Consider the following 24,338-nt stretch of genomic DNA (forward strand, 5'->3'; position numbering starts at 1 on the left):
GTAGGTTTCCTACAATGCGTTGGAAGACTACAATCAACTCACTGAGATATCATAAATTATGAGCCGTAATAAATCATAAACTCAATTCTGGTACAATGTGTGTATTATACCACTCTATACAATGTATCATATTTGTGTTTAAAACTATGCGTATCTATTGTATCTGCTCAGATTGTATAGTATGCTGTTCCTATACTTTATATTTGGAAACCAGAATTTGTTTTATCTAAATTTAGATCTATATTTTTTCATATCTGAGTTAGATAGTTCGGGTATATCTTGTACAAGTCTAGGAGACCAAGCCATGCCTCTGTTCTGCTTCCCATTTCTCACCATTTAGCGTTTAATTTGAATGTCTGATGTATGAGACCAAGGCAATAACATCATTATATATATATATATATATATATATATATATATATATATATATATATATATAAATGTATACAAAGTAAAAATATACATCTCAGTCTATTCTGCTCATATGTGCAACAGTAAGAGACAGCAGTATCACAGATGTAATTATTTTATTAACCTTTAGGCATTGAACATTGTATATACCAATATTTTCCCTTCTCTACAAAGTAGACAATATACATATATTGTGACAAAATATAGCAAAAGGAAATTTAGAATTAACTGTGGGTAATAAATATAAAACTGCAATTTCCTAATAAAGTTCAGCATAATTTCTACAAAAAGTAAGTGCTGACAATGCATCATTCTAAGAAGAACACTAAAGATACCTACAAAAACATGTCTTTGGATATGAAACATTCAAAATTGGGTAAGTGGAACTTTGCGAGTCACCAGAGATATACTGGTAATAAAATGGTTTAGTCTCCTGCCTACACAGACCTAACTGTGCAGAGCTTACAATGCATATCTAATCTATGATAGATGCTTTGGGCACAAGACTTTAGAGGTTAGAATATTTTATGACTATACATACGCTGCTTCTTAAAGGCAATTCTATTTTATGACTTAATACTGTATATTTATACTTTAGCTGAATAATTTCTACCTGTAAAAAGTAGTAGTTCTAGTTGGACTGCTTGAGCAATCCACACTGATTCTTGAGCTTACTCCAGAGTGGTTAAGTTGTAACTTGCGCATCCGGTACTCTTAATCAGCCATTAAGACTGCTGATATCAATTTTGACAATAGATATTAAGGAGCCTTATTCTATTTAGCACAGTGTTTTTGCTGTAAAATAAGCCTTGAATGGGTGTCCCATTCTGCTTTGGATTGGGTGTCCCCTGCCAATCCTGGTTATTTAATCCTCTCCCTTGTCCCCCTTTGATCGAGTCACTATGTTTTTGGTAATAAGTTTGGTGTATTGAGTATTGAGTGTACCAATTAATAAGTCCATCAGGATGAGTCCATAATGCACAAAATTATTTAGAAATCGCCAATAGGGAAAACATGCAGGACTTGGTGGTAATGATGCATCAACTTTATTAATTCACTGTTTTCATAAAACCACTAAAGAAAAGACAGCAAAAACATGGTGGCCACTTAAATCAGTATATACAGAGTGACACAAGTAATTAGACCTATACATATAGCAGCCTGAACTAGGGAAGGCGTTCATGAAAGCCTATGCAGTATGTCAAGTAATAGTCAGATGCACAAATGGCAAAAGAAAAATAGCAGTAGAGAGCAATATAGATAAAAAAAAATCAACAGTAAAAAACACATGTAGCAGGAAATGCCCAGGAAATGCCCATAAACTAGTCAGTGTTTATATACTGTAGGTAACATGAGTAAACAGGAGCAAAACCCCTAACAAGAATGGTTCCAATAGTAGTACACTACCCCCTAGAGATGGGAGAATCGATTCACAGGACCCCAGTTTAGCAACCAGGTCAGTATTCCATGATGACTGGATGGTAAACCTGGATGGAAACCCTGGACAGGAACCCGCGAATCACCACTTTCCTGACGGCATACATGGCTCCTCCTTTGATGAGATGTTGTGTGCATCACGCAGCAATGATAACGTCAGACCAATCTGGATAATCAAAAAACCACCAGGAATGCCACCAACTAAGTGGCGATTTGCAGTGCTACCATCCAGCTGTCATGGAATACTGACCTGGCTGCTGGGCCGGGGTCCTTCGAATCGATTCTCCCATCTCAACTACCACTCCTACCACTGTGGTTAGAAATTAATATCTAGATAAATGCATACCAGCAAAAGAAAGTAATCCTATTATTCGCCAAGTAATCCACCATTCTGACATATGTTTCACTGCATATTCTTTGTTTGGGCGTTAGTCAGTTGAAAAAATAAGCAAAAATTGTGAAAACTAATTCTTTCTGTATACACAATAAAACACATATTCATTTTTTCCAGTTATCAATATGTACCCCTAAAAGATGCCAAAATACAATTACTTTTGCATAATACAAAGTCACGTCAATTAAAAAGGAAAAAAAAAGTTTTGTACACAGTCAAAAAAGAAGCAAAAAAAATTAAACAATAACCCCTTCGCCCCAAAGCCTGTTTTCACCTTCCTGACCAGGCCAAATTTTACAATTCTGACCAGTGTCACTTTATGTGTTAATAACTCTAGAACATTTCAATGAATCCCAGTGATACTGAGATTGTTTTTTCGTGACAAATTGTACTTTATGTTAGTGGTAAATTTAGGTCAAAATTTTTTGCATTTATTTGGGAAAATATCAGAATTTTTTTTAAAATGTTCAAACTTTCAATTTTTATATCCTTAAACCAGTTAGTCATGCTGTGCAAAATAATTTATAAATAACATTTCCCATATGACTACTCTACATCAGCATGATTTTTGAAATATAATAATTTTTTGTTAGGAAGTTAAAAGGGTTAAAATGTTATCAACAATTTCAAATTTTTGGAGACAAAATGTACAAATCTGTTTTTTTCTCGGGACTAGATCATGTTTGAAGTGACTTTTAGGGGCCTATATGAAAGAAAATACCCAAAAGTGACACCATTCTAAAAACTGCACCCCTCAAAGTGCTCAAAACCACATTCAAGAAATGTATTATCCTTATAGTGCTTCATATGAATTAAAGCAATGTGGAAGGAAAACATTAACATTTTAATTTTTCCCACAAAAATGTTCATATAGCCCCAAATTTTGCATTTTTACAAGGGTAACAGAAGAAAACGTATAGTAGAGTTTGTTGTGCAGTTTCTTCTGATTACACCGATACTCCATATGTGTGGAAAACTACTGTTTAGGCGCATGGCAGGGCTCAGAAGGGAAGGGGCACCATTTGACTTTTGGAGCGCAAAATTGGCTGGAAAAGATAGCAGACACCATGTCTCACTTGCAAAGCCCCTGAGGTGCCTAAATAGTGAACACTCCACCCATTTTGTAAACCACATCCCTCAAGGAATTGATCTAGTGGTGTGGTGAGCACTTTAAACCCACAGGTGTTTCACATAATTTTATAACTTCGAGCTGTGAAAATGAGAAATACATTTCTCCCACAAAAATTTGTTCCAAATATTTCATTTTTACAAGGATGGACCATACAATTTGTTGTGCAATTTGTACTGAGTATACCAATACCCTATATGTGGTGAAAAATTACTGTTTGGGCACACGGTAGGGCTCGGAAGGGAAGGAGCGCCAATTGAATTCTGGAGCTCAATTTTGGCTGGAATAGATTGCGGATGCCATGTCACATTTGAAGAGCCCCTGACATGCAAAAACAGAAGAAACCCCCACAAGTGACCCCATTTTGGAAACTACACCTCTTGAGGAATTCATCTTGCAGAGCAGTAGATTTTTAACCCTCAGGCGATTGTATAACATTGGGCTGAGTCAATGGAAAATTACCATTTTTTCCCACTAAAATGTTACTTTGGCCCCAAGTTGACAATTTTCAAAAGGGATGCCAGCTGCTAATGATAAGATTCTATGTAGATGGGAGGAGGGAAGAGCTAATGGCAGAGCTACTCCCCCTCTATCTACCTAGAATCTTATCAGGAGCGGATGCCATCTCCTATCTCAGTAATGGGAAAGTCTATCTTCACTGAATACAGATTTTACTTTGAAATTGAGAATTTTGATAATGACTGATCAATTCTGGCAGAGAAAGGAGCACATTTTTCTGATAAGATATATTACAAAGTTGCTTATTTTCATGTGCACTATTGATTTCTGAAATAAAAATTAAAACAATGGTTACTCTTTAAAGCCTAAGCAAGGCTGTTCACTGTGGGGTCAAAATTAACTTTGAAAATCCATTTGCAAGTGCTGATTACCAATAACCAGAATTACACTATAAAGAAATTTTAGTCTATTTACCCAAAGTGCTATGACTAAGTACATACTACATACCGTACCACGATGGGTTGTGCTAAATGACAAAATAACTTGTACTGAAATACATCACTTCTATTTCTGCATGTGATTATAGATGGAAACATGGTAAAAGATGAGTTTTTAAAAACTGTGTTCTTGTTTAACTGCATCTAAGTTCAAGATAATGCCAAAGAAACGCTGCTATATGATCTCTACTGTACTTTATATGTTAGACTATACTGCGCACAATATTTGGTCGAGATGAGAATGTTTCAATAATGAGGTAGTAAAGGACAATATGTAAATAATCATGATTTTTTATAAACTATTACCCTATCACCATATCCCCAAAAGACCTTAAAATAAATCACATGGGTTTCATGTCCATTCTCTAACCACGGTGGCAGCTACAGATGTAGCAGTTCTGGTTTGTTAGATGTAGCAGTGCTATGTTTGTCTTGTTACAGCTCATTATTGTGCCACTTTATCTTTGATAGCCCTTTAGATACAGTTACTGGCTGGATCTCTGCTGTTATGTCACATTTAGTGTTTAGAGGTTCAGAGGTTTATACTTGCTGGGGAACTTTGGGGTCTAATGCACTGTGTTGTTAGCTTTACCAGCAAGAGAGACAATGCCATAAGTAAAGATTAATTAGAAATAACTTGGCTCAATGTATGTTACAATGTTTAACATGACACCTGAAGCCCTTTCTGTAGAAAATGTGAGTTTAGTTTATTGTAGTGGAGTAGTTATATGAGGGGTGATCAAGTGCTTTTATCATTTCATACACTAATTGAATGCCCACATCGCTCTCCATACTCTATTTTGATATAATTAGATTCTGCCAATCCTTGTTCGTTTTTATTTAACAGTGGGTGATACAATGCAACAAGTCAAGGAGCAATATAACTCTGAGATCCCTTTGCAATTTACCACTAGTTTACATGGAACCCGATGACTCATGTTGCTAATTTTATTCTTGGTAACAAGAAAGACAACATTCTGTGGCAAAAGAAAATCCATATTTTATTGGTAACTAAGCAAACTGGCAGTTCTGTGTTCAATGTAAATGCACAGTCTACTAAATCTGAACAAGTATCTATTGTCTGGAGAACAAAACCCAAACTATACAATATACGGTACACAAAAATGGTGCCATTGAAAGTTTCCTGCTGGTATTTACCCAAGGAAAACAGGAAAATGTGCTCATCTTGTTGGGTGATGTGCGGGTGATAGTTATGCTGGCTGATTCTGTATATGCTGATTTATTCATTTATTTTACTCACTTCTATAGTGCCATTAATTCCATAGCGCTTTACAGACATTATCAGCACTGTCCCCATTGGGGCTTGCAATCTACATTCCCTATCAGTATGTCTTTGGAGTGTGGGAGGAAACTGGAGAACCCGGAGTAAACCCACGCAAACACGGGGAGAACATACAAACTCCTTGCAGATGTTGTCCTTGATGGGATTTGAACCCAGGACCCCAGTGCTCCCATTGGGGCTCACAATCTACATTCCCTATCAGTATGTCTTTGGAGTGTGGGAGGAAACTGGAGAACCCGGAGGAAACCCATGCAAACACAGGGAGAACATACAAGCGGCTTGCAGATGTTGTCCTTGATGGGATTTGAACCCAGGACCCCAGTGCTGCAAGGCTACAGTACTAACCACTGAGCCACCGTGTTGCCCACATTTACTTGTCCTTGTCTGTGTTTTAATGCAGATTTTTTTTAGTTTTACTCAACATATGTACACCAACTGTTATTCTTCAAAATGGATAACACACATTCCATCTGGTTCTACTAAGATATATTTCATTCACCTTCTGTGGAGTCTGAACCATTGTATTCAGTGTCAGGTTTATTTAGTGCACTCAATTATCTCCAAGATTTCGCCACTTTTTCTGCTATACACTGAAACTCACTACCCCCAGCAACTCAAGCTCTCACCCACCATTGAAACCTTCAAAACATAAATATTCACCTCCAAAAAAGTCTACAAACAACTGCAATAACATTACTATTTCAGCTCATTCTTTCCTCCCTCTTCTGTTGTAGATTGTAAACCCTTATGGCACAGTTTTCCCCTTATTCTGTACTGTCATTGTACTGTCCTCTCAATCTGGCTTTTATTCATTTAGTTGATGTTTATTGTACTTGTACTCTTTGTATTTATCCCATTGCTATGTCCAGCACTATGGAATAAATTGCAACATAAAAGCAGTAACTCACAATCTAAATTAGAACTTTAGTTTCGAATTTTATTCTCATGTGGCTGTAAAACATTGGACTTTCATGGTAGACTGTAAAGAATAAGCTTACACAAACTGAAATGGGCAACCAATTTGGAAGGATTTATATTGGTGACTAATAGTACCCTAAGAAAGTGCTATTTAGAGTACTAGTAGGGTCCACTATTTCCCCAGTGAAAGTAAAAGTAAAAATAAAATTCATGGGAAGTTTTATTATAATTTTACATGGCTGTTTTTTGTATTATATGCATATTATCTGAGAAAAGGTGTTCACACTATCTTTGAATAGTAATAGATAAACATAAAGGCTATATACATAGGGTATACATATTTTACAGAATACATTTTGTTTAGTCAATATGACAGTAGCAATGTATGGGATCAGCAACAAATATCAGCATGCAACAACAAAGTGAATGGATCCCATAGAGTAACACTAAGTTTATTTTAGATCAATCTGGATTGTGTTCTATTCTAGCTCCTCTCTCTACGAAAACAGTTTAAGGAAAGCAAATCCCTCAGAAAGTGGAATTGTTTTCTTATCTTGGATAAGTATGAAGCTTTCATCATGTTGCATTTTATTCTGAACAATGTTTTTTTAATTATTCTTGATACAAGCCAGCTCTATTTATGCCAGGAATATAAGTGATATCGACTGTTTAAAAAATAATTACAAAATTGTTGTTAGGTTAAAAAATGCTGTTCCATTAAAATAAATATTATAGCCTATCATGTGTGAATAATTATGTATTTCTAATGATCTGCACAGGGTAACTGACACTTGCTACAGTCTGATGTACTATTGTTTCTACTCTCTTCTATCTTCATCAAAGTCAGTGATGGAGTCTGGATGAAATCTAGGACTCATATTATCCATAATAACCACAGACATAAGCACATGGCAGGCTGCTGCTTGGAGATGGGTTACCTACCCTGATTGTGCTGTACTCCCCGCGGCAGGCTGGGCATGCTGTATCTTGAAGCTGCCTTCAGATTCCCTCCAGCACCTTGGAGAGCGCCCAGGCTCTGCCCATAGGCAGCACAGTGCAGCACTGTCAGAGCTTTCTGCACACTGAGCTCTGCGATCAGCACTGAGCACTCTGGAAAGTAATCTGCAGCTGCACCTCCTTCGCTGGCAATCCAAGACTCCTCACAACGTGCTCTTGTTATATAGCTAATGTACCTGCCCTCTGCATACTAAGGCACATCTGCGCATATGTATTCCAGAATCCAAGTGTCAATGATCTGGATTACCTCTAGCATTGACTTTAAGCCTATTCTATGGATCTTTACATAATATAGAGGATCTGTATTGCACTTTGTTCTGTAGCTGTGCTGGACTTCACTCCAAGACACAATTTTGATTCAGCTTAGGCACTTTTAAGACAATCCTCAAAGCACATCCAGCAGGATGCCACATTTTGTAGCCTTGTGTCAAAATATATTCTAAGCAAGATCCGACTAACTAACTGGATTATCTGTAGCTAAGAATTGTCAGAGACTAGCCTAACCTCTGCACACAGATTTCTTGGGCTATCCACATTACACATCGTAACATTCTTCTGCACTTGCTTACCCCCCAAATCACTGCCACTTTACAGTCACCTGGCCACTTCTGATCCTTATATATAGGGATAATGGTTTGATAAGAGGCTTTACAGAAGGCAAAAACATCACTACATTACAACCCTAATATCTGCTTCTGGTCTTTCTGTGGATTATGAAGTTTCTATGGAATATCATACATGATAGAAAATTGTTCTCTCTGTTCTAAACTTCTGAGCAGATGTGCTTGCTACTTTTAAAAAACATAGTTATCAAAAAAGTGACAGATGGGATAGACAATTTAAATTGGACAATGAGATAAAGATCCAGCTCACCATCATATGATTCCCATGTAGTTGGGAGCATGGAAGTCGTCTGCCTGGACACGATCAGTAGCAGAAAAAGGTAAAAAATCCAGCTTCACAAACTTTTTTAAAAATATATATATATATATATATTTTCTTTATTAGTAAATAATGGTAATCCAGTGAAAAAAAAATGTTAAAATTCCAAATTCATAGCATGGCTACAGGCTCCATGGAGAAGGCATAGTATAGATCTACTGGTTTCAAGTGTATTAAACCCTTAGCCATTACCCTAAATTGGACACAGTAAACAGCTGTGAGATGCTGATGAACATATATTGGTCATCAAACTTCAGCAACACAGAGCTCATTGCTCTCAGCTTTTGGAAACTTATACAGTATAATGGAGTGGACTGAAGAGCGACTTGCATACAGTGGTGCATAAGGTATGGTACATGTATATGACATTCCAGCTCTTTTCTATATAGACCTAAAAAGACATATTTATTCCCACATTCACTAACACATTCAATTCACATTTTATGAAATGACAGCTGATCTAAAGGGAGGCGCTCAGCTGCAATATTATGCTAGCTACACATTGATGAACACAGTACAGACAAAACAGATTCAGTTACCTCTTCTTTTATCCATTTTATCAATCCCATAGTGAACATAAGGGTTGTCATATTTCAGCGCAGCCTTTGATAAATCATTAACATATCATCTCCTTTACACTTAGCCAGATTTCAGATTGTCTGCCAGTATTTATCTGTGTTCCTCTTCATACATAGCCTCAAATACGCAATTAGACAGCTAAACATAGAACACAAGCTATGTGGATAAACGATATGATGCAGCCTGGAGGCCAGTGATTCCTATTAAATGTCCAATATTCAGATATTACTCATCTACTAAATCATGGCCAATCTTTACATCACTTTACTCCTAATATATTGAACAAAAAAGTAAATTTGTAATAAGTTAAACCTGAGTAACAAATGGCACAAAGTAACATTCCCAGGCACTAACAGCCAAAGTCTAGTCATCCCTTAAGCTTACCCTAAATATTATCAGAGCTTAAGGCATTGTTTAATGCTACAGAATAAGGATCTGGATTTGTTTCCTGCCACTGAAATGCTGTCATTCCCTGAGACTGTCAGGTTTCAGATGGGCAGTCCCCTCTCACAGCTTGTTAAAATCAGATTTCCAGTCCATGTGATTGAGAACTAAGCCTTTATTCTGAATAGCAATGCTAATACATTTCACCAAACAAAGATGATCAAGCCTAATCGAGAATTGTCTTAGTAGGTCAATTATTGATTTGGTAATAAAACCTGCTCATAGAAAAACTTACATCATATTATGTCCAGAGAAGAGGAAACTTCTAAAAGTGAATAGTTTCTTTGTTTTCACTAATTTATTTTCCAAATGACTGTCATTAGGCATAGAGAGTGGAGGCAATGTAGCATGTGTTTAGTTTTTTCATTTGTTTCTTATTTTTTCCATACTTCTTATAGGGTTAACTCTCCTCTCTTACTTTAGTGATCTAGTAAAAGCCAAGAATCATTTAGTACACCCCTTTCATCTCTCCTAATGCATTCATCAATACATAAGTGTATGCATAGATTGATAGATTTGCAGGCATCTCACAATTCCTCTTATTAATTCACCTTCCCTTTTTAAAACAAACAATAAGTGTAAACTTAAAGCCATACTGAAGTCTAAGGTTCTTGTTCTATTTCAGCAATTTATGTAAGGCAAATAGGTACTTACCTGTGCTGTGAAAAGGCAGACAGTTAAATGACTCTTTATGGATCCTCTCCTACATCCAGACACTTGTGCAATACAAGGACAAGTAACAGTTAGTGGTACTCACCTCCTGCAAGCTTCCCTTTCCCTTCTTTAGAAAGAGTTTTTAATGTCTGCTCTCTTCTTCAGTATACACAATGGGGGATTTAATTGAATGACTCTCCCACCCCTTCTCCCTCCCCTCTTATTTACTCCCCACCCTTCTTCCACTCCATAGAGAAGATGGGAAAGCACTATAAATATGTAGGAAGCCAAGAACTGAGGCATGAGCTCACACAGGATAGTGAGGAGGAATTTATTGCCTAATGTACCTCCTTTCCTCCTCATCATTGAAACAAATTAACATTGACATCCAACCAGAGTTTTATGGGTGTGGAATGAAACCAAACAGTCCTCATTAACAGAACACCAGCAGATGAGACACATAAGGCATCTGTTACATAACTTAATTCCCCAAATTTCAACAAGCAGGACTATGTGTCTTCAATTAGCCACCTATTAAGAATAAACCCAAAGGAATTATTCCTCATTTCTTCTAGGCTGCTATGTAGCTTACCTGTTGACAATCTTCTAGGTTTCCTCTTACTGCTAATGACTCTGGGAAGGATCTGTTGAAATACTCATTAAACAAAGAAGGCTTTTCTTGGAAATGAAATAACTGAAATGAATAGAGTCAGTGAGTCCTCTTAAGGATAATATTAGAGCCAGGTGCCTGTCGCAGTCCTGCACAGGCTGTATGTCAGTACACTTCACATTATATACACTGCTCAAAAAAATAAAGGGAACACTCAAATAACACATCCTAGATCTGAATGAATGAAATATTCTCATTGAATACTTTGTTCTGTACAAAGTTGAATGTGCTGACAACAAAATCACGCAAAAATCATCAATGGAAATCAAATTTATTAACCAATAGAGGCCTGGATTTGGAGTCACCCCCAAAATTAAAGTGGAAAAACACACTACAGGCTGATCCAACTTTGATGTAATGTCCTTAAACCAAGTCAAAATGAGGCTCAGTATTGTGTTTGGCCTCCACATACCTGTATGACCTCCCTACAATGCCTGAGCATGCTCCTGATGAGGTTGCGTATGGTGTCCTGTGGGATCTCCTCCCAGACCTGGGCTAAATCATCTGTCCCAGATGTGCTCAATCGGATTCAGGTCTGGGGAACAGGCGGGCCAGTCCATAGCTTCAATGCCTTCATCTTGCAGGAACTGCTGACACACTCCAGCCACATGAGGTCTGGCATTGTCCTGCATTAGGAGGAACCCAGGGCCAACCGCACCAGAATATGGTGTCACAAGGGGCCTGAGGATCTCATCTCGGTACCTAATGCCAGTCAGGCTACCTCTGGCGAGCACATGGAGAGCTGTGCGGCCCTCCAAAGAAATACCACCCCACACCATTACTGACCCACTGCCAAACCGGTCATGCTGAAGGATGTTGCAGGCAGCAGATCGCTCTCCACGGCATCTCCAGACTCTGTCACATCTGCCACATGTGCTCAGTGTGAACCTACTTTCATCTGTGAAGAGCACAGGGCGCCAGTGGCGACTTTGCCAACCCTGGTGTTCTGTGGCAAATGCCAAGCGTCCGGCACGGTGTTGGGCTGTGAGCACAAACCCCATCTGTGGATGTCGGGCCCTCATACCACCCTCATGGAGTCGGTTTCTAACCGTTTGTGCAGACACATGCACATTTGTGGCCTGCTGGAGGTCATTTTGCAGGGCTCTGGCAGTGCTCCTCCAGTTCCTTCTTGCACAAAGGCAGAGGTAGCGGTCCTGCTGCTGGGTTGTTGACCTCCTACGACCCCCTCCACGTCTCCTGGTGTACTAGCCTGTCTTCTGGTAGCGCCTCCAGCCTCTGGACACTACGCTGACAGACACAGCACACCTTCTTGCCACAGCTCGCATTGATGTGCCATCCTGGATGAGATGCACTACCTGAGCAACTTCTGTGGGTTGTAGAGTCCGTCTCATCCTACCACGAGTGTGAAAGCACAACCAACGTTAAAAAGTGATGAAAACAACAGCCAGAAAGCATTGGTACCGAGATGTGGTCTGTGGTTCCCACCTGCAGAACCACTCCTTTATTGAGTGTGTCTTGATAATTGCCAATAATTTCCATCTATTGTCTATTCCATTTGCACAACAGCATATGAAATTGATTGTCAATCAGTGTTGCTTCCTAAGTGGACAGTTTGATTTCACAGAAGTTTGATTTACTTGGAGTTATATTATTTTGTTTAAGTGTTCCCTTAATTTTTTTCTGCCCCATCATGCAGAGTATCTCTCTTCTTGCCCTTTTGTACACACTCTTCAGAGTATCTTTTCTTTTAGCCCCTCTATCTGCCCCATTCTGCAGAGTATCTCTCCTTTCAGCCCCTTTGTGTACAGTATTCAGTGTTTTCCACTTTGAATGACTGAGAGTAGTGATGAGTGAGCATGCTAGGCACTGCTCGATACTTGATTGAGCATCGGGGTGCTCATTTACGCTCGATACTCAATCGAGTATCGTGGGTGCTCGAGCGCCATGCTCGAGTTCCCGCCCCACATGTTTCGCGCCTGTTAGACAGTCAATAAACATGCGAAGATTGCCTGCCGTACACGGTAATGCCATAGCCATGTTGGCTACTAGAATTAATGTGATTGGCCGGCAAAATGGCGTCATCTAGTTTTATATAAAAACCGGTGACGCGATGCTCGGCACACTCTCCTCTGGAAGCAGTTCAGGGAGAGTTGTTATCGGAGAGAGAGCTTATTTTAGAGCAGGCATGTAGAAATTTTCAATTTTGCTATTGCAGTACTTGTGTACTGCTGCTGCACAATTAAAACAAAAGCTCTTATCAGGGCTCCATACTGTCCTTTCTCTAGTAAAACCTCTGTTACCTGCATTCAGTGCAGGGACAGCTGGGGGAGTAGGGATAGTTCTGGTTTAGAGGCATATAGGCAGGGTTTATTGCATTACAGAGCTTCTATAGGTATAGTGCTGCTGCAACTTAAAAACAAAAGTCTTTTTAGGGCTACATATTTTCTTTTCGCTACTAATACTGGAAAGTTTTGAGGCATATATTATATACCTAATTAAAATGTGCAATATGTGCGGTAAAGGATGGGGAAGTGGACGTGCTGATGATGGTACACACAGAGGCGGAGGCCATGGGCCAGGTGAAACTATGCCTGCTGCGGGAGCACAACAGAAATGCTCATCCATGAGACCTTGCTTCCTGTCCCACTTTGCAGGGGGGCATGGGACACCACTCTGGAAGCCAGAACAGTGCAGGTGAGAGATGGCCCGACTATAAAGGGGTGGAGGAGGCGGGTTTTCTTTTTCTTTTAATTTTGTCTTATATACAAGTCATTATACAGGAAAGAATGTTTCCTAACTTTTTTTCCTGTAAAATCCATTTTATCTTCATTTTTTTATGTTTTATTGTCAGTCAGTAAAAGTGGAGTAATACCTCTGACAACATTGTTCTCAACAGCGACCTGGGCTTCAGAGATGTGTCCAGGCGTATTCCCCATGCTGTTCTCATTCTTTTTGAGCACTGTATCCATCCATTTCAGCGATTTTTTTGCCCCGCCACCCTCCTATAAGGGTTTTCTGGAAAAATGATTGACTTCCATTATACCCGTCGGAGCGCCCGACCTGCTCGATTCGAGTACCGAGCACTGGAGCATTTCAGTGCTCGATCATTACTGAGAGTAGTCTGTCTTGAATGCATAGGAACTGTCCAAAAATGTGTCCATATTGATGCATGTATGCAACAGGAGCTGATCATATGCAGTGTGAGGATCACGTGAGGTTCAAAGTTACTAAAATGAAAGTTTAAAAATTGTGCTGCCAATATGATTCACACTATGTATGACTAATCAGTATATATTGATGTGGTCAGAACATGACATTTCTCAGATTGAAGAACATTACACCCTGCCTCTCCCCAAACTGGAATGGCTACATATATACAATATTGTAGAAATCTGTTACATTGTAGTCAACTGCACTTTTAACTCTTAATGAGGACCTGTCTCTAGATCAAAAGTATACAGTTTTTGCTCTTATTTTTTTCCTACTGTTACCCTGAGTATTCAGTTGTTTTTTTTTCTTTAAATCCACTATATGGTTCTTGAAATTTGAGCCTTTTTATTTAGTGCTAATTTTTATGGTCTTTGCGAAGAGGGTGAAGTTCACAGGATTATCTGGGGATTTGTTGTTAGGCTGCTCTGCATTATTAACCTGTGAGCAACACCCCTTTAGTAAAGACCATAAAAATGAACACAACATAAAAAGGCCCATATCTCTGAAGCTGTTTGGTGGATTTAAAAAAAAAAAAAATGGAATACTCAGGGGAGGAGTGGCAATAAAATAAGAGCAAAAACTGGACACTTTTGATTTGGTGACAAGTCCTTTTAAAGGGTTATTCCTACAATCATATTATTTTTTCACAAAGCACAGCAAATGCATACTTATTTTTATTATACAGCTTAAGCCCAACTTAACCTTTCCTTCTTGCACCTTTTTGATCTTTATCTGTTCCTCTCTACATCCAGTTTTACATAGCTGAAAGGGCGGTTCTATTCTTATGTGCTAAAACTACATTTCCCAGCAGCACGTTGCTTCTTTTGAGTGCAGCAGACCCCTCCCTCTCCTGTGTGCTCTTGACTAGCCCCATCACTTTGCGTTATCATCAAGTTAATCTAGGTGTAGAATTCATCTTATGCTTCTGTGCACTGGCTGCTCCTGTACAGAACCCTACCTAACCGATTTTATCTTCTGCCATATACTAAGTGTACTTGCAGGGGTAACATTCGCTTGATGAGGCGGTCCGAGGTGTCTTCCAGGCAGCTGCATTTTGCCGCCCACATAGTGGATTTCGGCCATTCTTTGTGCTGGCTGTTAATCTGACATCCAGGTCAGAGAAGTTGTAACATGCCAGCACCCACCAATCAATTGTACTCTCATTTTTCAGGGACGAGTACAATTGAAGCCCTGATCGCCGGTATTTCTGGGTCAGGGCGATTTCAGCACCATGATCAGGTTATCAGATCATGCTGCTGACGTAACTCTCATGCACCACAAAGGTTGTGAACGTCAGTACAGTAAGCACTCCAATGGAGCTGAAGAAAGAGAAGATCTGTTTTAATGGGGCATCTTTTGAGAGGACAGTATGGGGAGGAGGAGTTTGAGAAACATTATGGGAAGGGGGGAATGCATAGGACGACAGTACACAGAAGGGGAAATATGTGAGGAAACAGTATGGGGAGAAAGGAGGGAATATATGAAAAAACAGTAGTGGGAGCGAGGGGATAATGTGTGAGGAAACATTATGCGTAATGTGGAGAATGTGTGAGGAAACAGTATGGGGAGGGGGAAGTGTGAGGAAACAGTATGGAGAGCAGGGGAGAATATGTTAGAAGACAGTATGGGGAGTAGGGGCATGTGTGAAGAGAAAGTATGGGGAGCGGATGGGAAATGTGTCTAGAGACAGGCAGGGAAGGGGAAATGTGTGAGGAGACAGTATGGGGAGGGAGGGGGAAATGTGTAAGGAGACAGTATGGGAAAGAAATGTTTTAGGGGTCAGTAGGGGGAGTGTGAAGGGACAGTGTGGGGAGAAATGCATTTTAGGGCACAATAAAAAGACTGTATACTGTAGGGGCAGTATAGAGAGGGGCAGCATGGGGGAGGTCATAGTATGCAGGGGACAGTATGCAGAGGGTGAGAGTGTGAGGAGGGGCACAGTAGAGAGACTGGGCAGTATAGGGGGGACACAATGTGAGGAGACACTGTAAATAGAGGGCCCAATATTGAAAGGAGAGGTACAGTGTGGGAGTCATATTTTGTGCTGAAAATACAGTGAAGGGCAGTCATTTATTCCAAGTAATAGGGCAGATATTTTTATTCAGGAGCATTATAATCATGCTGCTGTTTTTAAGGGCACCATTTTGGGATATGCGGCAGAAGACTGTATAAGATGGAAGTCTGCTGAGATGAACTAAGGATATGAAAATTCATTATGGTGTCTGGACAAGATGGAGAAGAAAAGAAAAAGAATGACTCCAATCAGCTAAGATGTAACCTATAAGGTTCCTGGATGTAAATGTTTATGTCAGAATTCCAGTTGTCCTTCTATAGTTTGACCACTAGTGGCGGCTATTGTTCACCTTAATAATTGTGCTTCAATCCCACTCCTTACCACTGGAGGCTGCTGTTATGTTCTGCAATTGCCCTTTACTAAGATGGCAGATTCTGAACCAGTGGGATCCATCTTGTTTCCTGTTTGGGCCTACTTAAAGCCGCATGGATCGCTCACTCATTGCTTGAGTATTGTGTCTAGCTGTTAGCCTAGTTTACAGTCTCCAAACTCCTGAATATTCTTACCTAAATTGCTCTCACCTATGTATGGATTGTTTCCTACAACTTCTTTTTCTAACTACAAGAACTTTTACTTCTGCTTGCTGTTCTGCTTGTGCTCCTTCGGCCACTGGTTTCCAGCAGTACTACGCCAGTATTGTAAAAGTTTATTTTTGATACTGAATACATTTCATCAATACTATGGGTCCTGTATGGTATGTAGTAAGAGGATTGCTGATAAAAATAAGTCCTAATATCTACTTACCATTGTTAAGGACCTACTCGAAATTCTAGATTCATGCAATACAATTGTATATGGGACTGACCAGACATTACAATTGACTGCTGTGGTAAGCTTGGTGATGTATTCATGTGCTAATGGTGGATTTGTTGATGTATTTCTGTACTAATGGTGGTTCTGGTAATATATTTCTGTACTTATGGAAGTTGTGATGCTATATTTCTTTACTGATGGGTGTTCTGGTAGTGTATTCATGCACTGATTGTGGCTCTGGTGTTGTATTTCTGCACTGATGGTGATTCTGGTGATGTATTGATGTACTGATGGTGATTCTGGCAATGTATTCTTATACTGTTGGCAGTTTTGGTGATGTATTTCTGTGCTGATGGGGGTTGTGATTCTGTAATTCGGTACTGGTGAGGGTTCTACTGATGTATTTCTGTACTGCTGGTGGTTCTGGTGATGTATGTATGTACTGTTGGTGATTCTGGCGATGTAATCCTGTGCTGTTATTGTTCCTGAACCTGTACACATTTAACAATCCATAACTTGTAAGACTACGTAATACATGGCTATATTAATAAAGCGTTGTGCCGTCTGACAAGGGAAGTGTTACCACATTTGTTTTTATGTTATGAGTATTAAAGGAGTTGTCCAGGTTTGTGATGGAACTGTGCAGTCACTCTGAAGACTGAAGACTTCTGAATCCTCTCAGCATGTGCACTGCACGCTGTCAGGTTTCTCCAATGGCAGTCATGCTACCGCAAGTATGTAATTTGCATACATGGGGTCAAGTGCTGACTAGAAGTTCGCTGCCTTGCTCAAGTCACTTGCTTTAAGTGATGCCGTGCATGTCTAGTTGGGATATAGCTGCAATTATGTAAATCGCATACTTGCAGTCACATGACCACCCACTCTTGCCACCAGCATGGGAGAAACCTGACAATGTACAGTGCACAAGCTGTCAGACATCTGCTGTCACATAGGGTGACGGCAGACTTTCATTGCAAACCTGGACAACCCCTTTAAATGTAAAATTAAGCAATAAGGAATGCCCAATCCTAACAGCATGTAATATACTCACTGTCAGGATTCAGTTCTGCTTGACAGTTCAGACGTTCGTGACATGACCCAGTCATCTGCGTTTTTCATACTTATGGTCACCTGCTGACTAGGTTTCTTACATAGTTACATAATTACATAGGTTGAAAAAAGACCTAGGTTCATCAAGTTCAACCTTTCTCTACCAATTATACATTTTGTCACTAAATTAACTATAACCCACAATGTTATGTGTACTGAGGAAATCATCCAGCCCTTTTTTAAAAGTTGTTATAGTGTCTGCCATTACTATGTTTTGTGGTAGGGCATTCCACAATCTGACTGCTCTAACTGTAAAAACCTTTTCCTATATAGCTGTCAGAATCGCCTTTCTTCCACCCGTAATGAGTGCCCCTTGGTCCTTAGTATGGACTTTGGAAGGAATAAATCGTGTGCCAGTCATTTGTTTTGACCACACATATATTTATACATAGAAATGAGATCTCCTCTGAGACGTCTTTTTTCCAAGCTAAACAAGCCCAGCTTTTGCAATCTCTCATCATATGACAGGCCTCCATCCCTTGTAATAATCTAGTTGCCCGCCTTTGAACTGACTCTAACTTCTGAATATCCTTTTAAAAATGTGAAGCCCAAAACTGGATCCCATTTTCTAGATGTGGCCTCACCAGTGATTTATAAAGAGGTAAGAGTGAAGCAGGGGCTGTAGTATGTTTCTGAACATTGAGAGAATCAGAAAGAGAAGCTAGTTCGCACACAACTGTAAGTGTGCAAATCACATATAAGTGGTCATATGATGAATACTTAAACCACTTAAATGTGTGGTCCACTACTAGGACAACCCCTTCTTAAACTAAATGTTCGGCCCCGATAAAATAAAAAAATAAATAAACTCACCTCCCGTGCCGGTTCCGTTCCAGCGCTGTCGGCACTCGCGGTCCTGGGGCTGTGATGCGGTGGAATGACACGTGATGCCCTGTGCCAAATCAGCATTGGCATCACTGTCTCCGCCTTTGGATAAACGGAACATGAAGAGGTGCCAGGGCTGCAGCTGATTCTGGACTTCCTCTTCATGTTCAGTTTGTCCGAAAGCGGAGACAGTGACGCCAGCGTTGATTGGGCACCCGGAATCACGTGTCACGCCACCGCATCAAAGCCCGGGGACCGCACGTGCTGACACTGCTGGAACACAGTCGGCACGAAAGGTGAGTGTAGTTTTTTTTTTATTTTATTGGGGCTGAACATTTAGTAAGAAGGGGTTGTCCTAGTAGTGGACAGCCCCTTTAAGCTATGTTTAGGAGGACAGGCCAAACTGAATTTTTGCCCCAGGTGCCAGAAAACCTAGATTCATCTCTGTGTTTTACATAATTGTTAACTAGTTTATAGAAGAGCCCTACTCGGTAGCACTTTTCCATAATGGAATTTGGATTCCTACAGTGCAGAGCTGTTGCCTGCTGTTGAGCGATCAGTGTTGTGAAATGACAAATGCTGCTCTGTTGATGCATATGGCAGGAGGATAATCTCATGTTATATGCATCAACATAGCAGCATCTGGAGTTTCATGTTACTGATCACTCAGCAGGAGACAACAAACAAAATTCAACTCTTCTCAGCCCCTATATTTACAGCCACATCCTATTGTATATCACTCCCTTCAGCCCTTCTGTAGACAGCCCCATTCTACAGAGTATATTGCTCCTATCAGCCACTCTGTATACAGTCCCAATATATCACTCTTTTTAGCCAACCTATACACAATCCCATCCTGCAGGATATCATTAATTTCAGGTTCTGCACACACTGTCCAATTTTGCAGTATATCTCTTCTTTCAGTCCCTTATACAGCGCCCATCCTGCAGTATATCTCTTTTTTTCTGCACCCTATACACAGCACTATCCTGCAGTAAATCACTCCTTTCAACACCTCTATATACAGGCCCATCTTGTAGTATGTCTCTTCTTTGCAGTTGTTTTACACACTATCTCATTCTACAGTACATCTCTCCTCTCAGCTCCTTATATACAGCCCCATCCTGCATTATGTCTCTCTTTTTAGACTCTCTAAACACAGCCCCATCCTGCAGTATATCACCCCGCTCAGCCCTTATATATAAAGCCCCATCTTGCCATACATCACCCCTCTTAGCCTCTCTATATACAGCCCTATCCTACAGTAAATCACTTCTCTTTGTTACCAACACACAAGCACACGGCTGTTTTCTGGTATGAGGTCTGCACTATAATCAGTCTCTGTTCCTTTCTATGACATCATACCACACTGGAGCAGCTCAGTTCCAGATACATCCCGGAACAGAACTACGCTTAAAGCCAGCTGAAATAGACTGCATTGTGCTTGATTGACCAGGAGCACTGGAACTTAGTGATGAGCGAGCACTAGAATGCTCGGGTACTTGTTGCTCGGGTCGAGCAAATTGGAATACTGAGGTGCTCGACCCGAGCACACGAGCCCAATGTAAGTCTATGGGAAACTCAAGCATTTTTCAGGCGGCTCCCCCCGGCGGTCTGCAGAGGGCCTAAAAATTGCCCAAATCGATGGGAACAGTGCTCAAATGACATGGGACAGCATGGGGAAGACCCCTGGAAGCATTTCTGACTCCCAGGTCACTTCTGTCAACAACGTTGTCAGAGGTATTATGCCACATTTGCAGACTCACAATGAAACATACCAAAACGAAACCAAAATGCATTTTCCTGGGAAATATGTTAAGGAACATCCTTTCCATGACATGTACAATGTATATACAGCAAAATAAATCACCAAAAACAAAAATACTCCTCCACACCTTGGGCTATGTTCACACGTAGCGTTTTTGATGCGTTTTTGTACTTTTGCATTGCTTTCAACCAAGACAAATGCATTCACCAGGAAATTTAATTTTAACATTTTACAACCTAATCTGGCCATGTGGTGTGTGACACGTAATCAGACACATGCATACAGTGCTGAAAAGACATGGGAACAGCATGGGGACGACCTCTGGAAGCATATCTGACTCCCAGGTCACTGCCTAAAAGTGTGCCCATCATAAGTGATCCTTAGAGCATGCGAAGAAGCCTCCCGCCATGAACCTGTCATTGAAGACTTGCAACAATCACCATCCACGTCCTTGTCCCACTGCAGCGTTCTGCTGTCCCTACCCCATTCCTTGGAATGTAAGCGCAAGTATGCAGCCAGCCACCCATCCACCCACCCACAGGCTGTCATACTATACTGCAAAATTTTTGACAGCTGTTTGCACTTGAAATGTGGCCTTTTAGGCTCATGAAGGAGGAAGCTTTTCATAACCTCATGCCGGAGGCAGCCGGGTGTCCATACTCGGTCCCCAGCCGCCACTATATTTCCCGGTATAGCCTCTGCCTTCCACAAGCACGGGTCCCACAACATTACTCGTGCCCTCCCCAGTGCCCTTACTGGGAAGGACCGCCTAACCAGAAACACGTGGACAGGTGAATGTGGCCAGGGACAGTACGGAGCAAGTCCACAACTTTTTTTGCTGACAGTTGTATTTAGCTCGGTGAAAGGACAGGCATAGAGGGAAACCCTACCTACCCTGCGTGTCATTTCTCACAGGAAGTCCTGCTTTCACTTGAAATGTGGCCTTTTAGGCTCGTGGAGGCGGAAGCTTTTCACAATAACATGCCTCATGCCTCGTGTCCATACTCGGTCCTCAGTCGTCACTATTTCTCTCGGTGTTGTCTCCGTCTTCTACAAGCGCGGGTCCCTGAACATTACTGCTGGTACTTTTCTGTGGGAATTTGCTTGCCTCCTACCAGCCTGTAATATTTCCAGCAAACTATGGTACGACGCCATTGTATTAGCACTGCCCCCAGTACCAGTAGCGAAGCCATCCCCAATTTCCTTCTCAGGAATTTTATTTGATAGACTGAGTGGCTGCCCAAATACATTTTCTCACAAAGGAGCTGAAGATAGAGTGGCAGTAGGTGCAAGTTTCTCCAGCCTGTTATATATTAGAGGGTGAACGGCAGCACATTGGATCAGTGGTTAGCACTGAAGACTTGCAGCACTGGGATCCTTGGTTCAAATCCCAGCAAGGATAACATCTGCAAGGACTTTGTATGTTCTCCCCGTGTGTTTCCTCCTCAGTGAAAAAGCAGCCATAGAGTGTCCGGGAACCTTTCCACACATTTTTCTTAGCCAGGACAGCTTCTTGGCAGGGTTGGACGGTCCCACCAGAGAATCCTCTGGTGTGCCTTGGCTTCTACCTCAGGAGAGTTCATGATAGCGCAAACTTTGCATCTGCTATGGGGCTCTTGAGCGGGGGAGAAAGGTTAGCCCTCAGAATCAAATCCTCTGGTGGGCACAATGTTTTTCAATCTGAAAACAGCTTCTCAGTGGGAGTTGTATTTCACTACAGCCATATTCTTTAGCTCGGTGAAAGGACTGGCATAGAGGGAAACTGTATCTACCCCGGCTGTCATTTCTCCGTCACCAGGTTCCACCCGTTGTCACACACGAACAAGGCTGGCAGAATGTTCAGCGGTGAGAGCCACAGATCAGGCTGTTGTGTTACAGCTTTCAACAACTCTGCAGCACTGGGTGGTTTGTCAATTAAGCATTAAGCATGTTATCTTCAGCACAGCCTGTTGCCGCTTGGCCAAGGCAGTGCTGCAGTGCTGTCAGCTTGTGCCTGATGTGGTCATTTCGGAGATGGAGGAGGAGGTGCATGAGTTGAACAATGTGATTACATTGTTGTTTAATTGGTGACGCTGTTTTTTATACTAAAGAAAGATCCTATTATTTTGTTTTTTTTACCTTTTTTTTTAAGACAAATGCATTCACCTGGAAATGTCATTTTAACATTTTACAACTTTATCTGGCAATGTGGTGCGTGACACATCATCAGACACATCTTGTTTTATTTATAATGGAGGGACTCTGAAAGTCATAAAGCCTATTTTTATGGGGACATCAGAAGGCCCTTACTATTCTTAAAAGGCCAGCAGTCGGCCCTACCTATTGTTAGAGAGCCATCAGCCGGCTATGCTTTGTTGTTCCCATTATTAACAAGTGGGTCTCCTATACTGTATCCAGTGACTGCAAGGGCTGCCAAAAATTTGGACGCAACTCAATAGCCCTTTGAAGAGACACAGAGGAGGGTCTCAGTAAAAAAAGTGTTCCCATTATAAAGGAGCGGGTCTCCTATAGTGGTAATGCCCATGCTGTGACTGCAAGGGCTGCCAAAATTTGGGAAAACCCCACTAAGAATTTAAAGACACATAGAGCAACGCGTGGGGACATCACACACCAGTCTGTGAGCCGGAAGCTGCAAACGCTGCTGAAACACTGCAAGGGCGGCGGAAGCTGTAGCTGACTTTCTAAAATGGGCACACAGGCGGCGTACTTTAACAAGCTGATCTGGCAGCTCCAGGTAGGATTTAAGAAACTGCTGAACCACGAGGTTAAGCACATGGGCCAGGCATGGTACGTGTGTGAGTTCGCCTCGCCTCAGAGCCGCCACCAGGTTCCGGCCATTGTCACACACGACCATGCCTGGCTGTAGGTTCAGCGGTGTGAGCCACAGATCTGTCTGCTCTTTCAGAGCTGACCACAACTCTTCAGCATTATGCGGTTTTTCACCTAAGCATATTAGCTTCAGCACAGCTTGTTGCCGCTTGGCCGAGGCAGTGCTGCAGTGCTTCCAGCTTGTGACTAATGTGGTCATTTCGGAGATGGAGGCTGAAGAGGAGGACGTGGCTGAGGAGGAGGAGGTGCAGGAGCTGTAGACCGTGGGGGCAACCCTGATTGACCTAGGGCCCGCAATCCTTGGCGTCGGGAGGACTTGTTCCGTCCCAAGGTCCGACTGGGTCTCAGCTTCCACTATCTTAACCCAGTGTGCCATCAGCGAGATGTACCGTCCCTGCCCACAAGCACTTGTCCACGTGTCCATGGTTAGGTGGACTTTACCGATAACTGTGTTGTTGAGAGCACGGCTAATGTTTTGGGACACGTGCTTGTGTAATGCGGGGACGGCACACCGGGAGAAATAGTGGCGGCTGGGGACCGAGTACCGAGGGACGGCCGCCGTGATCTGGTTGCAGAATGCTTCCGTCTCCACGAGCCTAAAAGGCAACATTTCGAGTGCAAGCAGTTGTGAAATGTGAGAATTTAGTAGTGTGGCCTGTGGGGCGTTGGCTGCATATTTGCGCTTGCGTTCCAAGGACTGGGGTATGGACAACAGAACGTTGCGCTGGGACAAGGACATGGACGTGCTTCCTGATGCTGCTACTTGAGAGTGTGCAATGACAGGTGCAGGGCAGGAGGCATCTTCGCATGCACCATGGACAGGGGATTGGCTTGCATGCACAACAGCGGAAGAAGCAATGGTGCCACCCACAGACACTGTTCCTGGACCCTGGGGTTCAGCCCACAAAGTCGGGTGCTTTGCTGCCATGTGCCTGATCATGCTGGTGGTGGTCA

The 24,338-nt window shown here is 41.5% G+C and overlaps 1 protein-coding gene across 7 annotated transcripts in view; it reads right to left on the reverse strand.

The window, feature by feature from the left end:
- NOS1 (nitric oxide synthase 1) overlaps positions 1 to 24,338 on the reverse strand; it is a 640,233-nt gene that overhangs the window by 146,443 nt on the left and 469,452 nt on the right. For 2 of the 7 annotated variants that reach the window (XM_073676378.1, XM_073676372.1), the window contains exon 1: positions 10,288 to 10,413. The exons of 3 other annotated variants lie outside the window; for them this stretch is intronic. The gene's annotated coding sequence lies outside the window, so the exon portion shown is untranslated. Of the gene's footprint in view, positions 1 to 7,490; positions 7,727 to 10,184; positions 10,414 to 24,338 lie in introns of those variants that run through there. 2 more of the 7 variants (XM_073676377.1, XM_073676373.1) reach the window with 2 other exon arrangements.

The sequence above is a fragment of the Phyllobates terribilis genome, unplaced genomic scaffold, assembly GCF_046119375.1.
Source record: "Phyllobates terribilis strain yellow unplaced genomic scaffold, ASM4611937v1 Scaffold_1__5_contigs__length_1240528914, whole genome shotgun sequence".
NCBI classification, from domain to species: domain Eukaryota; kingdom Metazoa; phylum Chordata; class Amphibia; order Anura; family Dendrobatidae; genus Phyllobates; species Phyllobates terribilis.